The sequence below is a fragment of the Amblyraja radiata genome, chromosome 6 (assembly GCF_010909765.2).
Source record: "Amblyraja radiata isolate CabotCenter1 chromosome 6, sAmbRad1.1.pri, whole genome shotgun sequence".
Classification (NCBI taxonomy): domain Eukaryota; kingdom Metazoa; phylum Chordata; class Chondrichthyes; order Rajiformes; family Rajidae; genus Amblyraja; species Amblyraja radiata.
In genome coordinates, this window is record NC_045961.1 from 23,417,754 (window position 1) to 23,432,170 (window position 14,417).

The following is a 14,417-nucleotide window of genomic DNA, read 5'->3' on the forward strand; positions in this document are numbered from 1 at the left end:
ATGACATTAATGTTATCGATGACTTCTGCGACATATTTGAGTGCATGACCACTCTTAATCATCCATTCAGTCTCCAAACATTTCTCTGACTTTGAATCATGGCATTAAGACCTGACCCTCTTCCTTTCCCAGCTTTCAGATTCTCAGCTCCCTGACTAAGGAAGCCAATCCGAACCTAACCGTAGCCAGGGATTAGACGGAAATGTGTCCCTTCGATGAAAGTGGCACAAATTGGCATCAATCACAGGTCTGCCTAACACATCACCATCTTTGACTCCATCCTCTCTCAGTTTAAACAGAAGTGTGGCGAACTTACTTGGAGAGGTCCCTTTAAGCGATAAGATGATTCCTTTGTTATTAACTCCTATTGGTCAGATAATGACACAAAATAAATTGGCTTTGTACAAATAGCAGTTCATGGTAAAACTGATGAACCATGAGTATTGCTTTTATTCATGTTTTGCCTGTGTTGAATGGTGCTGTAATGATAAGGAACTTCCAAGCATGAATTGATGAATGAAAGCAAACAACTTAGAAGCTTTGAGCATTCGGAGTTTAGTTTAGTTTAGTTTAGTTTAGTTTATTTTAGTTTAGTTTAGTTTAGAGATACAGCACGGAAACAGGCCCTTTGGCCCACCAGGTCCGCGCCGACCAGCGATCCCTGCACATTAACACAAAACTACACCCACTAGGGACAATTTTTACATTTACCAAGCCAATTAACCTACAAACCTGTCCGTCTTTGGAATGTGGGAGGAAACCGAAGATCTCGGAGAAAACCCACACAGGTCACGGGGAGAACGTAAAACTCCGTACAGACAGCACCCGAACCCGGGTCTCCGGTGCTGCATTCGCTGTAAGGCAGCAACTCTACCGCTGCACCACTGTGTCACCGAGTTCTAACTACCTTCACACATGCACTGACAATAACACACATACATTCAAAAATATATTGAAGATAGGCACAAAATGCTGGAATAACTCAGCGGGACAGGCAGCATCTCTGGATAGAAAGAATGGGTGAAGTTTCGGGTCAAAAACCTTCTTCAGACTGAGAGTCGGTATTCAAAGATATTTTATTTAGTTCTGCTATTAATAGATACAATAATCTCCATCACTTTTGCTTTGCCCAGATGGTCATTTAACTGAAGATTGCAGTCATGTCTTCATATCCGTCTGTAGTTTGACCTCATTTCACAGGAAATTCCGTTACTATGACAGACACAATAAGCTCACTGTCAAACTGAACTCATGCCTGATCTGCAAGGAAGTAGGGTGAGCTCGCTTCCAGGCAATGGATTGCTTATATACAGTTTTAGAGAATGCTTTTCAGAAAAGGAGCTACAATTTACCATCATGTACAAAACAAATCAAAGCACAAGATTGCTTTATATTTGCATTTAACAATGAGAAAGCAATCATTGTTAGGGGAAGAATTCAATTTAAATGTGACAGCGACTTTCATTTACATGTTTTAAATGCACATTTGATGGGACACAATAGGGAACAATGCTTAGAAAATTCTCAATCCAGGAGGCAAGGGAATATATTCACAAATCTGGAGGACTGCTTTTGTTTCAGCGTGTTCACTATTCATGAAAATTGATAGGTTTTAAGAGAATAGGAATGTGTTCTTAGACATGTAAAACATGAATTGTAAAAATAGTATTCTCGTTGTGTGTATGTGGATTTGAGGAAGGGCACCCTATGAGTGCAGAGAATTTATGTGTTATTTTGAAAAATCAGGTTTGTGTTTCAGTTTCATTTATTTCATGATGTCCTTTGAGATACTGGTCATTTTGATATTGATATTCCATTATGATTTATTGTTACAAGGAATGAGAGAAAATTTGATTAGGAGCTTCAAGCTAAGCCATGCAGCATTTGATGCTGCTACTTTCAGAGATTTTCATAAGAAAGTGATAATCTCATCTACAGAAACAGTGCTTTAATGGGAAGAGGTTACTTCCTGCTGAGGCATTTCATATCAAGAAGGGTTGAAAATAACGTGGAAATGTTGGCTGCATGAATACTTATCACTGCATTAAAATATGGAAAAAAGAGCTCTGTATAATGCAAAACATAATACGGAAGAATATCGTATTAAAGCTGTGAAAAGTTGAAAATCTCAGATGTTGTTCTCGTTATTATTGTAGATTGGTACTATTGAAAACTCCATGAATATGATGCTCTAATATCAACAGACATCTGTCAATAGGTTGATGATGACGAATTCCATATTAATATTACATTGATGTTCTCTTGACCCTTGCTGAATTGCCTGCTACTTCCTTGTAATGTTCCTCTCTTGGCATCCTGCAAAGAGCCAAATGCAGTTCTCATTGCTGCCTCCTACGTGCAGAAGCTCCAACTGCTACATTCCTTCCTTGCTGACTCACAAAGCCAGCGTGTCCACTGAGGATTCTTTCTTATCCTCATCTTCTTCAACTCATCACACTTGTTGGTGATGCTATAGACAGGAGTCTTGTCAATCAGCTTTCACTGCATCCTTACCCATCTCCTTCCAGTTCACTTGAAACAAGACCCTTACATACCATTTTCTTTTTATGGGTGATATCATACAGGCTTTAATATAAACTTGTCTGAAAACCTATCCCCCAATATGACACATCCATGCTTGATTTTACTTCGGAGTCACATGAGTGACTACGTGAAGAACCCCGCCAGGACGCATGCGTGTCATATCGCTACACGCATTGCGAAACGTCAGACGCGGTGGAAGGACGTTCCTCCGCGGCGGCAGTTTAAAAAGCCGCTAATTGCAGGTAAGCGTTTACTCTGCGGTCTTTTTTGTTTCCATTTCCAACTACAGGTAGGAAAATGGAGAAAACAAAGAAGACAAGGGCTGCGACAAAGCTGTTGAGGGAGGACCGTGGAGGAGCGGGCAGCCAGCAACAGCAGCCGACGGCACTTGGATCACCCGTAGTGGGATCAGCTGTGCCCGATGTCGCCTCCGCACCGGCCAAATCCACGCGGCCGGGCAGCAAGGCTAGACACAAAACTAACAAGGTTGTGGACTCAGCGGAGTCTGAATTTGAACCACCGCGGGCGGCCAGCGACCGAGAGCGCTGGAGCCGAATGGAGCGGTGTATGGAGCATTTGCTCCAACGTGACAGACTCCGGGAGATGGAGTCGGGTCACTGTGGGCCCTATGATAAACCCACAGCAGTACCTTTTCAAGGGCTGCACAGTGTTTCTACCTCATCGGAGGGGAGCACTGCGGGTCAGTGCTGGGCTGACCTGGAAGAGGGGTCCGTAGAAGAAAAGACAAGTGTGCATGGGATGCGAGAAAAAGAGAACTTACTGGACATGGTGTCCAATTTTATACAGTCGGAACAGACTGGACAAAATCTGGAGCCAAAGCTTGCTGCCAGTATAGACTACATGTCTCTAAACCAGTTACAAGAGCAGGCTGTACTGGACACCACAGGAAGACACCCGGCACCGGGCAATTGCATATCTCTGAACGTTCCAATAATTAACAACTGTATATGGAAACACATTGGAACAGGAGTCAGGAGTATGGATGTAAAATTGCAAAAAGTACTGAAAGTACTGACCGCAGGGATAACAGCATTTGCCCGTACAGTGGACGACAGGGGCATGTCCCAGGATCAACAAGATGCACTGGCACTATTCTGCAACACCCAGCATGAAATAAATAACATCAGGAAAAGTGCCATTCAACCCACACTGAACCCAAAATTCGCGGGACTGTGCAAACCTGGGACCACGAAACCACCCATACTCTTGTTCGGAGGCAACCTATCGAAGCAGGAAAAGAGCTCGATGAGGAAGCCAAAACCTTGGGATTAATAAAAGGAACACCAACAAAAACCCACTACAGCCAAAGACAGCATCCCTACGCACCCACCAGCAGAACTGGTGAAAGCTCGAAGGCACGGTATTTCAAACATAAGTCTTTTTTAGGCCATGGCCCAGGCCGGCCTTCTTGGAAGATGCGGGGAACCCCAACGCCAACCAAACCGAAAAACCAGACACCAGCGCAACAACAACAGCGGGAAAAACTACAAAAAGAAATAAACCTGCCACTGGTAACAATGGAGGTAGGTGGGTCTGGTTCCCTAAAAGATCTGGAGAGCATGGAGGTTGGGGGGAGACTACACTGGTTTTAGAATGCATGGAGCATGTTAACAACCGATACTTACATCTTAAGCAGTATCCAGGGATATACAATAGAGTTAATACACAAGTACAGCCCTCCAGTTCAACATATACCGAACCGAGTGTTCGTGCTCTCTGATAAAGAAAAATCAGAGGCACAAGCTGAACTGGAGCGGCTTTACATAAAAGGTGTAATTGAGATAACTCAACACGAACCATTAGAATTCGTGTCCAATATTTTTACCAAAACCAAAAAAGATGGTGGTTGTCGCATCATCATCGATCTGACAAAATTGAATACATTTGTACAATATATTCACTTTAAAATGGAAACCTTTGTTACTGCTAAACAATTAATTTCCAAAGGTTACTTCATGGCCAGCATCGATTTAAAAGATGCTTACTATACAGTGCCTATACGAGGTGACCACAGATGTTACTTAAAATTCAACTGGATGGGACAACTGTGGCAGTATAAAGCACTGCCAAATGATCTAACATCAGCCCCCAGGCTGTTCACAAAAAATTTTAAACCAGCCCTAGCATTTCTACGGAAACGTAAACACATGGTTATGGCATATTTAGATGACATACTCATTGTGGGCATAACTTTGGAATTGGCCATACAAACTGTAACAGCCACAAAACAGCTATTTGAAAAACTGGGATTTATCATCCATCCAGTTAAATCTAAACTAACGCCGTCCATTACTATGGACTATTTGGGGTTCACCATTGACTCAGTTCACATGACGGTGACACTACCTAAGGGAAACGCTAGAGTTTTAATAGAGGCTTGCAATAACCTCATTGACATCAGAAATCCATCCATCAGATTGGTAGCAAAAGTAATTGGTAAAATGGTGGCTGCTTTCCCAGCCACGCAGTTTGGACCTCTACATTACCAAAACTTACAGAGAGCAAAAATACAAGCGTTCAAAATTAATGCAGGTCACTTTGACAGACCTATGAAACTACCAATCCAAGCCAAAACGGAACTAATATGGTGGATAGACAACATCTGGCTTTGTACCAACCCAATCTTTGTCAGAAACCCTTCCATGGTACTACAAACTGATGCCGGTGCACTTGGGTGGGGAGCCACCAATACCATCACCAGCTGTGGAGGTAGATGGACTGCACAGGAGGCATCTTTCTTACTCACACTGGGCATAAACTACTTGGAAATGTTGGGTGCATTCCATGGCCTAAAGTCATATTGTACTGGGTCATATCACCAGCATGTTAGACTACAAATAGACAATACCACCGTGGTAGCATACATCAACCACATGGGTGGAAACAAATCGATATCATGTGACAATCTGGCTAATTCAATTTGGCAATGGTGCATCCAGAGAGATATTTGGATATCAGCCACTTACCTACCAGGAAGACTAAATTTAGTGGCAGACACCAGGTCACGCAAATTTAATGAAAACACCGAATGGATGTTGAACAAAATAGTATTTGCTGATATTACAGCAAAATATGGAACACCAGATATCGATCTATTCGCATCCAGACTAAACAACCAGATACCAAACTATGTTTCATGGGATCCAGACCCTGGGGCAGCAGCGACAGATGCATTTTCGCTGCATTGGGGGAAATTGTTTATTTACGCATTCCCTCCTTTCAGCCTCATCAGTCGGGTATTAAGGAAAATACAACAAGACTCTGCGTCTGGTATTTTGGTAGTACCCGATTGGCCTACACAACCATGGTTCCCAGTGGTACAAAACATGGTGTTAGAACCATGTATTACCATCCCACATAGACCAGACTTATTGCTACATCCCGTAACAGGGGATAGCCACCCATGCCATAAATGTTTGAACCTATTAATTTGTAGAGTTTAAAGACACCACTTCTACAACTGGGACTAACGGACCGAACAGCGAACATGATCTTGGCGGCCCAAAGACAATCGACTAAAAAACAGTATTTGGTCTACATCAGGAAGTGGGAAATGTACTGCCATAAGAACAACATCACCAACAGAAACATGAACATCCCGTCTGTTCTGGAATATCTGGCAGGCCTCCACTATGATGAGGGGCTCAGTTATAGTGCCATCAACAGCGCCAGAAGTGCCCTGTCGACTTACCTATGGCAAGGGACAGAGCGTTACACTGTAGGGACTCACCCTCTGGTAACAAAGCTCATGAGGGGAATTTTTAATACTAATCCCCCAAAAACCAGGTACTCCCAAATTTGGGATGTAAGCATTGTCCTGAAGACGCTCAGAAACTGGTCTCCAGCATCAGCTCTGTCCCTACACAGACTGACATTAAAAACAGTCATGTTAATGGCATTGGTCACGGCACAGAGGGTTCAGTCACTGCATAAACTTAGACTGGACAACATGACCTCCTCACCTGACAATATTACGTTCCACATCTACGAGCTAGTAAAACAGAACAGACAGGGATCAGCAGGCCTCAACATACAATTTAGATCATACCCTACAGATGACCGTCTCTGTATAGTTAGACATCTGTCATTATACATAGAGAAAACAAAAATCCTAAGAGGCAATGAGAAGGGACTTCTGATCAGCCACAAGCAACCTCACAAAAGAGTGACGGTCCAGACCATCTCGAGATGGCTGAAACAGGTGCTTACACAGGCTGGGGTGGATACTAACGTTTTTAAATCTCATTCCACCAGGGCTGCAGCTACATCGGCAGCAGTACAATTGGATGTGCCCATGGACCAAGTCCTCGAAGCAGCAGGATGGTCAGGGGAAAGAACATTCCAATTATTTTACAATAAACCAGTAATGGAATCTGGAACATTTGCAGAAAAAATTTTAAGTTCTGTAAATTAATTCAAACCCATAAAAGGGTTATAATTTGTGTTAATAAATTTTATGATTTCAATATCGAATTCATGTCCAAATTATGTTAACACCATTCCTCCTACAGTCAAGGCAGACGTGATGCATGGACTCGTTTCCACGGCATGAAATCACAGAGCTTTAAAATCTTCACGTAGTCACTCACGTGACTCCGAAGTAAAATAGTAAGATTAAACGAGAACTTACCAGTTTGAAGTTTGATCTGTATTTTATGAGGAGTTACGATGAGGGATTACGTGCCCTCCGCTCCCACCCTTGATCATATGCTTAGCTGGTATCTCTTCTCTAATCTTACTATGTTTAGTCATTACAGTTATCTGTGATTTCACACCGCTGCTTTGAAGAATGACACGCATGCGTCCTGGCGGGGTTCTTCACGTAATCCCTCATCGCAACTCCTCATAAAATACAGATCAAACTTCAATCTGGTAAGTTCTCGTTTAATCTTACTAATAAACCTTATATTATGTTCCCTTCTCTTACAAGCTTGTTGGCTAATACTTCTCATCATCAAATCAGACCTTCGTCTGCCCCTCCATCCCTCAGGTTTAGTTTAGTTTAGAGATACTGCGCCAAAACAGGCCCTTCGGCCCACAGTGTCCGTGCCAACCAGAAATCCCCACACACTAACACTATCCTACATACACTAGGAACAATTTAACATTTATACCAAGCCAATTAGCCTACAAAACAGTATGTCTTTGGAGTGTGTGAGGGAACCAGAGCTTTCCGGAGAAAACCCACGCAGTCACGGGGAGAATGTACAAACTGTGTACAAACAGCACCTGTATCAGGATCTGATGCTGTAAGGCAACAACTCTACCTCTACCATGCCGCCCTTTACGGTGCTGTACTTTACCTCTTTGGGAATCTCACCTTCTACAGGCACCTTTCATTGATATATTGCTGCCCACTCACTAAAATCATTTCATTGTTTTCTTTGGTCATGCACTGATCAACTTCACATCCTCTGATTTCAACCTTTGTCTCTAAACATTTCCCACTTGATTCCAAGTTAATTGCCATCTATTCCTCTTTTGACCTCTCTCCTCTCATTAACCTGGGTTTGAGTTTAGTTTATTGTCATGTGTTCCGAGGTACAGTTACTTCACAAATTAGATTATTGGTCATCCCCATAAAGTCACAAAGCTTGGTCCATTTCAAATTCCGGACCACGGGAAGAGCAATGTTCTGTTGAGAAGGCAATCGGGTGTGATCCTGACATCAGCAAAGCCTTTAACCTTGCCCTGGGCTTTCTGGTAATTACAGACTATTGCTCTAAACACATCTGCAATGAATCAAGAGAAGGATTATATGATCATTCAAAGAAAGGGTCAGAGATATTGTGCAGAGTAAAAAGGCCCATATGTTTGCTACGCAGCTTGGTTTTTAAACTACAATAAACCCCTGTGGTGCAGTTTAGTTTAGTTTAGAGATACAGAGTGGAAAGATGCTCTTCGGCCCACCGCGTCTACACTGACCAGTCGGCCCGGCTCCTGCCCAGTTGATTGTTGAGTATGATATCGGGACCTGCCCCGCACAACTCCAGACGGCACCGCGGTCGGAAGTGGGACCGGCCCCGCGAGGCCGTTCGCCGCAAGCCACCACGTTTGGTCGCGCTAGACGCATGCTGGTGGGACAGGCCCTTTACTGAACCACAATGACACACTTGAGGTCTCAGAGGACTGCTGCTTCCAATTATGGGGACCATAATGGCCATGATGAGATCCACAGGTGAATGCGGGGTTTCAAAGGGTGGAAGGTACTTGCTTTTGAAAGTCTACGTGAGCAATTGACTACTGCTCAAAACAGTGTGGTCTGCTGTCTCTACAGTTACTCCAAAGCAATAGTTCATGGGAAAGAACATAATTTGATATCAGGTTGAATATGGAATCCTCACATCTATTGAATTCACTGCAAGAAAGTCCCTTTCTCAGTTGCATAGCAGTGATGTAAATAAAGCTGCACGATCACATTAATAAAGTGCAGCGATTTTCTTCTTATTCTTTCCCAACACTTCAGTTCAGTGCTTTAATATTCTGCTTAGCGCTACCACACAGAACGGTGATTGGTTGCAGTTCCCTTGCTCCACTGCACCTCAAAATATACGTTCTGGCTGCACACACCTGTCCTGAACCCGGAGCGGCCCCCTCCCTGTCCTACTGTGATGGGTATCTAGGGAGGAATTGCCCAAAATGCTGGAATAATTCAGTGGGACAGGCAGCATCTCTGGAGGGAAGGAATGCATGACGTTTTGGGTCGAGACCCTTCTTCTGACTGAGAGAAAGGGCTGAGAAACTTCCACAGATGGGCCATGCTCACTGAGACGGCCAGAATTCACCCAAAGCCCTTCACCTCAGCACCAAGCAGTCAGATTGCACATCCTCTCTGCCCAACACCAGGCTGCCCATGCACATTGCCTCAAAATCTACTACAGAATCTGCCACGCAATGATAAGTTAGTGGTGTAGGAAGGAACTGCAGATGCTGGTTTAAACCGAAGATAGACACAAAATGCTGGAGTAACTCAGCGGGACAGGCAGCATCTCTGGAGAGAAGGAAAGGGTGACATTTCGGGACGTGACCCAACCGGTCTGAAGAAGGGTCTCGTGCCGAAACGTCACCCATTCCTTCTCTCCAGATATGCTGCCTGTCCCGCTGGGTTACTCCAGCATTTTGTGTCTATCGTGATAAGTTAGTTGTTTAATTTATGTGGTGGCACCAATGGACGACTAAATCGTCAAGCAGCTTACCAGAATAGCAGCACTATCAATAGCACATCTCTATTTATTATGCTACAGTATATTGACCCCTTTTAGTGCTGATTCCATTAGCACTCTCATTCATGACAATGCCTCCTGAGAGCTATGCATTTCTCATAATATGATTCTTTCATCAGCTAGGTAGCTGGCTGTAGGTGAATATGTCCAGTTAGACAGGTTCAGGTTTAGATTTATTATTGTCACGGGTACTGAGGTACAGTAAAAAAAAGCTTTGTTTTATATGCTTCCAATCAACTCAGACAATATTGTGCATGAATACAATCCAGTACAAAAAGTCGAATGAAGAGAAAGATAGAGTTGAGAATACATTTGTTAGCATTGTAGTGTAACAGTTCCAGTTAAAAGTCCAGAGCCCGCAGTGAGGTAGGTTGGATGATTGGAGACACTTGGACTGTGTGTGTTGAGATATCATGGTATGATATAATGAGTTTAAAACAACTCACGATTTTTTTAAATTGGAATTGATTGTAGACTTTAGGAGAACTCCCCCTCTCCTCACCCCACTCACCATCAACAACACCACAATCACATCTGTGGACTCTTTTAAGTTCCTGGGAACCATCATCTCCAAGGACCTTAAATGTGGGGCCACCATCGACTCCACAGTCAAAAAGGCACAACAGAGGATGTAGTTCCTGCGGCAGCTGAGGAAGCACAATCTGCCACAGGCAATGATGGTCCAATTCTATACGGCCATCGTAGAGTCTGTCCTCACCTTCTCCATCGTGGTCTGGTTTGGCTCAGCCACCAGGCACGACATCCGGAGGCTGTAGCGAATCGTTCGATCAGCTGAGAAGGTTATTGGCTGCAACCTTCCCTCCATTGACGAACTCTGCACTGCAAGGGCCAGGAAGCGAGTGGGTAAGATCATCTGTGACCCCTCTCACCCTGGCCATAAACTCTTTGAATCACTTCCCTCTGGAAGGCGACTCCAGATTGTCAATGCTGCCACAGCCAGACATAAAAACTGTTTATTTCAACGAGTAGCTGCTCTACTCAACAGCCAAAAACCTGTAGCCTCCTTTTGCTCTGGTATTTTATTTAATTCACATGTTTAATCAATAATGTTTTATTATTAATGTTTAATGTTTTATGTGTTGTTCCTAACTGTCACTGTATGTCATGTTGTCACTTGCAGGCGAAGCACCAAGGTAAATTCCTTGTATGCAAATACTTGGCCAATAAACTTATTCATTCATTCATTCTTGATCAGGACTGTACCCTACCTTCGGAAGGAATAATTCAGGTCTGAAAACAGAGGGGAAGAAGCTGTTTCTGAGTCTGGTGGTGTGTACTTTCAATCTTCGGTATCCTTTGCACAGTGGAAGAGAGGAGAAGAAGGAATGACCAGGGTTGGAAATTTCATTTCAGTATCTCGGCTGCTCTCCCATGGCATAGTGAAGTGTAGGTGGAGTTAATGATGGGGACTCTGCTCTATATGACGGACTGGGCTACGTTCTCTACTTTCTGTAATTCTTTGCAATGTTCAGAGATGGCAGAGATGTTCCCAAACCAAGCTGTGATGCAACCCAACAGAATGTTTTCTAGAGTACATCTTTCGAAGTTTGTAAAAGTAATTGAGAAATGCCAAATTTCTACAATCTCTTTAGAAAGCCAAGGCATCGGTGTGCTTTCTTGGCTATTGCTTTTAAGTGATTGATCCATGACAATCATTGGTAATATTGACTCAAAGGAACTGGAAGCTTTCGGACATTTCCACTTCAGCACCATTGAAGCATGTGACCCACCACACTACGGTGAATAACTACCTCTTTCATCTTGATCACATTGAGAGAGAAGTTGTTGTCCTGACACTATGTTACTAAGCTCTCTATGTTGTTCCAATATCCTGTCTCACCTTTGTTTGTGATCAGTGAAGCATAGCACAAACATGTGGCTGTAGTTAGAGCAGAATTTAGCAGCACAATCATGAGTATATAGTGAGTACTAGACTAAGTGGGACCCGTTGGTTCCCAGCTTCACACGGGAGGGCTGATCCCCCAAAACAATATTCCACCTCTCCACCAATTCCAAGATTGCTGGCCAGTGTGTGTGTGTGTGTGGGGGGGGGGGGGGGGGGGGCTTTCTGGAACGCTAGTATGGGTGTTGTGGGCTGAAGGGACTGGTTTCCACAGGGCTAGTATGGACATTGTGGGCCGAATGGATTCCTGGGCTGACAGCTCAGTCACTCAAGCCTGGTGTGCTGGCATCTCACTCACTCATAGCTGGTGGGCTGGCAGTTGACTCACGGCTATTCCTTGAAATGCCACTTCGAGCAGGGTGCAAGGCCACCAAACTTGAGTGCAATTCCCTGCCACTTCAAGCAGGGTGCAAAGCCACCAAACTTGAGTGCAGTTCCCTGCCACTTCAAGCAGTGTGCAAGGCCACCAAACTAACCACATTTGCCTTTCCAAACTAATCACATATGCCTTTCCAAACCAACCACATTTGCCTTTCCAAAGCAACCACATTGGCCTTTCCAAACCAACCGCATTTGCCTTTCCAAACCAACCACATTTGCCTTTTCAAGTCAACCACATTTGCCTTTTCAAGTCAACCACATTTGCCTTTCCAAACCAACCACATTTGCCTTTTCAAACCAAGCACATTTTCTTTTCAAACCAACCACATTTTCATTTTCAAACTTCATTTTCAAACCACATTAAGGGCACTCACAGGTCAGTAAAACCACACTCACAGTTTAGTAGACATGTGTTCAGTGTTCAGTTGATTCACAGCTCAGGCAGAGAGCTGTGAGCTCTCGCTCCCCCATCTTGCAGCTACTGAGGCACGTCCACACCTCCGGATTTAATAGACCCCTCCCTCTGGAACGGGCGTGGCCTTCATGGCGTGATTGACAGGAGAGAGAATCTCAACATTTTTTAAGCATTAATAAGTCTCTTATATTTCATCTATGGGAAAAATCATCTTGTCCTGACAGCTGTACGGGGACTCTGAGTAAGATGGCCAAAAATCACAGCCGTAAGTGGTAGCGTTTTTTCTAAAATCAATATACAGTGCAAACAGGAGGTGGTCAAGTTTAAACTTTTAATTATATAGAATGTAGAGGATTGGGAATGTATCCCTGAAGAGCATTGGTGTTGAGAATTGTTGTGGAGGATGTGTTGTCACCTACCCTCACTAATTGTTTTAGAGCATGGAAACAGGCCCATCGGCCCATCGGCCCATCGAGTCCACACCAATCGACAATCCCCACACATTAACTCTATCCTAGGTTTAAGAAAGAACTGCAGATGCTGGAAAAATTGAACGTATCCAAAAAGGCTGGAGATACTCAGCGGGTGAGGCAGCATCTATGGAGCAAAGGAATAGGCGACATTTCAGGTCGAGACCCTTCTTAACAATTTACATTTATACCAAACCCATGAACCTACAAACCTGTACGTCTTTGGAGAGTGGTAGGGAACCAGAGATCTCGGAGAAATACCATGTAGTCATGGGGAGAAGGTGCAAACTCCATACAGACACACCCATAGTCTGGATCGAATCAGGGTCTCGGGCGCTGTAAGGCAGCAACTCTACCGCTGTGCCTCCATGCCACCGTGATTGTGGTCTATGGGACAGAAAGTCAAGAATCCAGTGGCAGAAAAAGGGTACCAATTCCTAAATCCAGAAGTTGGGAGTGTATAACATCTTTGAAGTTTGGATGGGTTGGGAGTCACTAGTTAGAATTGGCAATCTCGCACAATACATTTCCTTTGCACAATTAAGATGAACTTAACATTTGCCCAGACATGATGGTTCACCTGGCCATTTTATAAACCGTGGTTAAAAAATATGACTATTGTTCAAAAACTAAGTGATCACTCACTTGAACAGATAACATAAAAGTCACTTGATAAAAGCAATTATTGAGCTATAGCTATGACCAACAAGACCAGTGCAACTTCCTCATCTTCAACTGCAACAATTACTGAACACCTATATATTTCTAAGTCAACAAACATGTGGCTTCGGGAGACTTTGGATTGCAAAGACAGATAGCAGATGACATGCACTGCATAATCGATATTACTGGCTGCAAACCATAAAGTCATAAGAGTCTTCCCCACTTCCAAAAATACATGGGGCACGGTGGCGCAGCGGTTCAGTCAGGGCGGAAAACCCGGGGGGGCCAGAGGGGACATGTCTCCCCCATGTTTTGAGAGGTGGGGGACATCCCCCCCAAGTTTTTGTAATCCTGATTTTAAAATCTCCGCTTTTAGCGCTGGATTGAGCCTCCGAAGTCTCGCGCGTGTATGTGAGTGTGCGCATGCGCATGTGGCCGCCAAAAAATTGTGTCCCCCGTCCCCTCCATGTTTTGATAGCGAGTTCCGCTCTTGGGTTCAGTTGCTGCCTTACAATGCCAGAGACCTGGGTTCGATCCTGTCTAACGGTGCTGTCAGTACAAAGTTTATATGCCCGTCACCATGTGGGTTTTCCCCGAGTGCTCCAATTTCCTCCCACACTACAAAGATTTACAGGTTTATAGGTTAATTGGCTTTGATAAAGATTGTAGTGTAGTCCCTAGTGAGTATGATTGTGCTAGTGTATGGGGATCGCTGGTCGGCGCAGACTCGGCGGACCAATGGACCTGCTTCTGCACTGTATCTCTAGATTAAACTA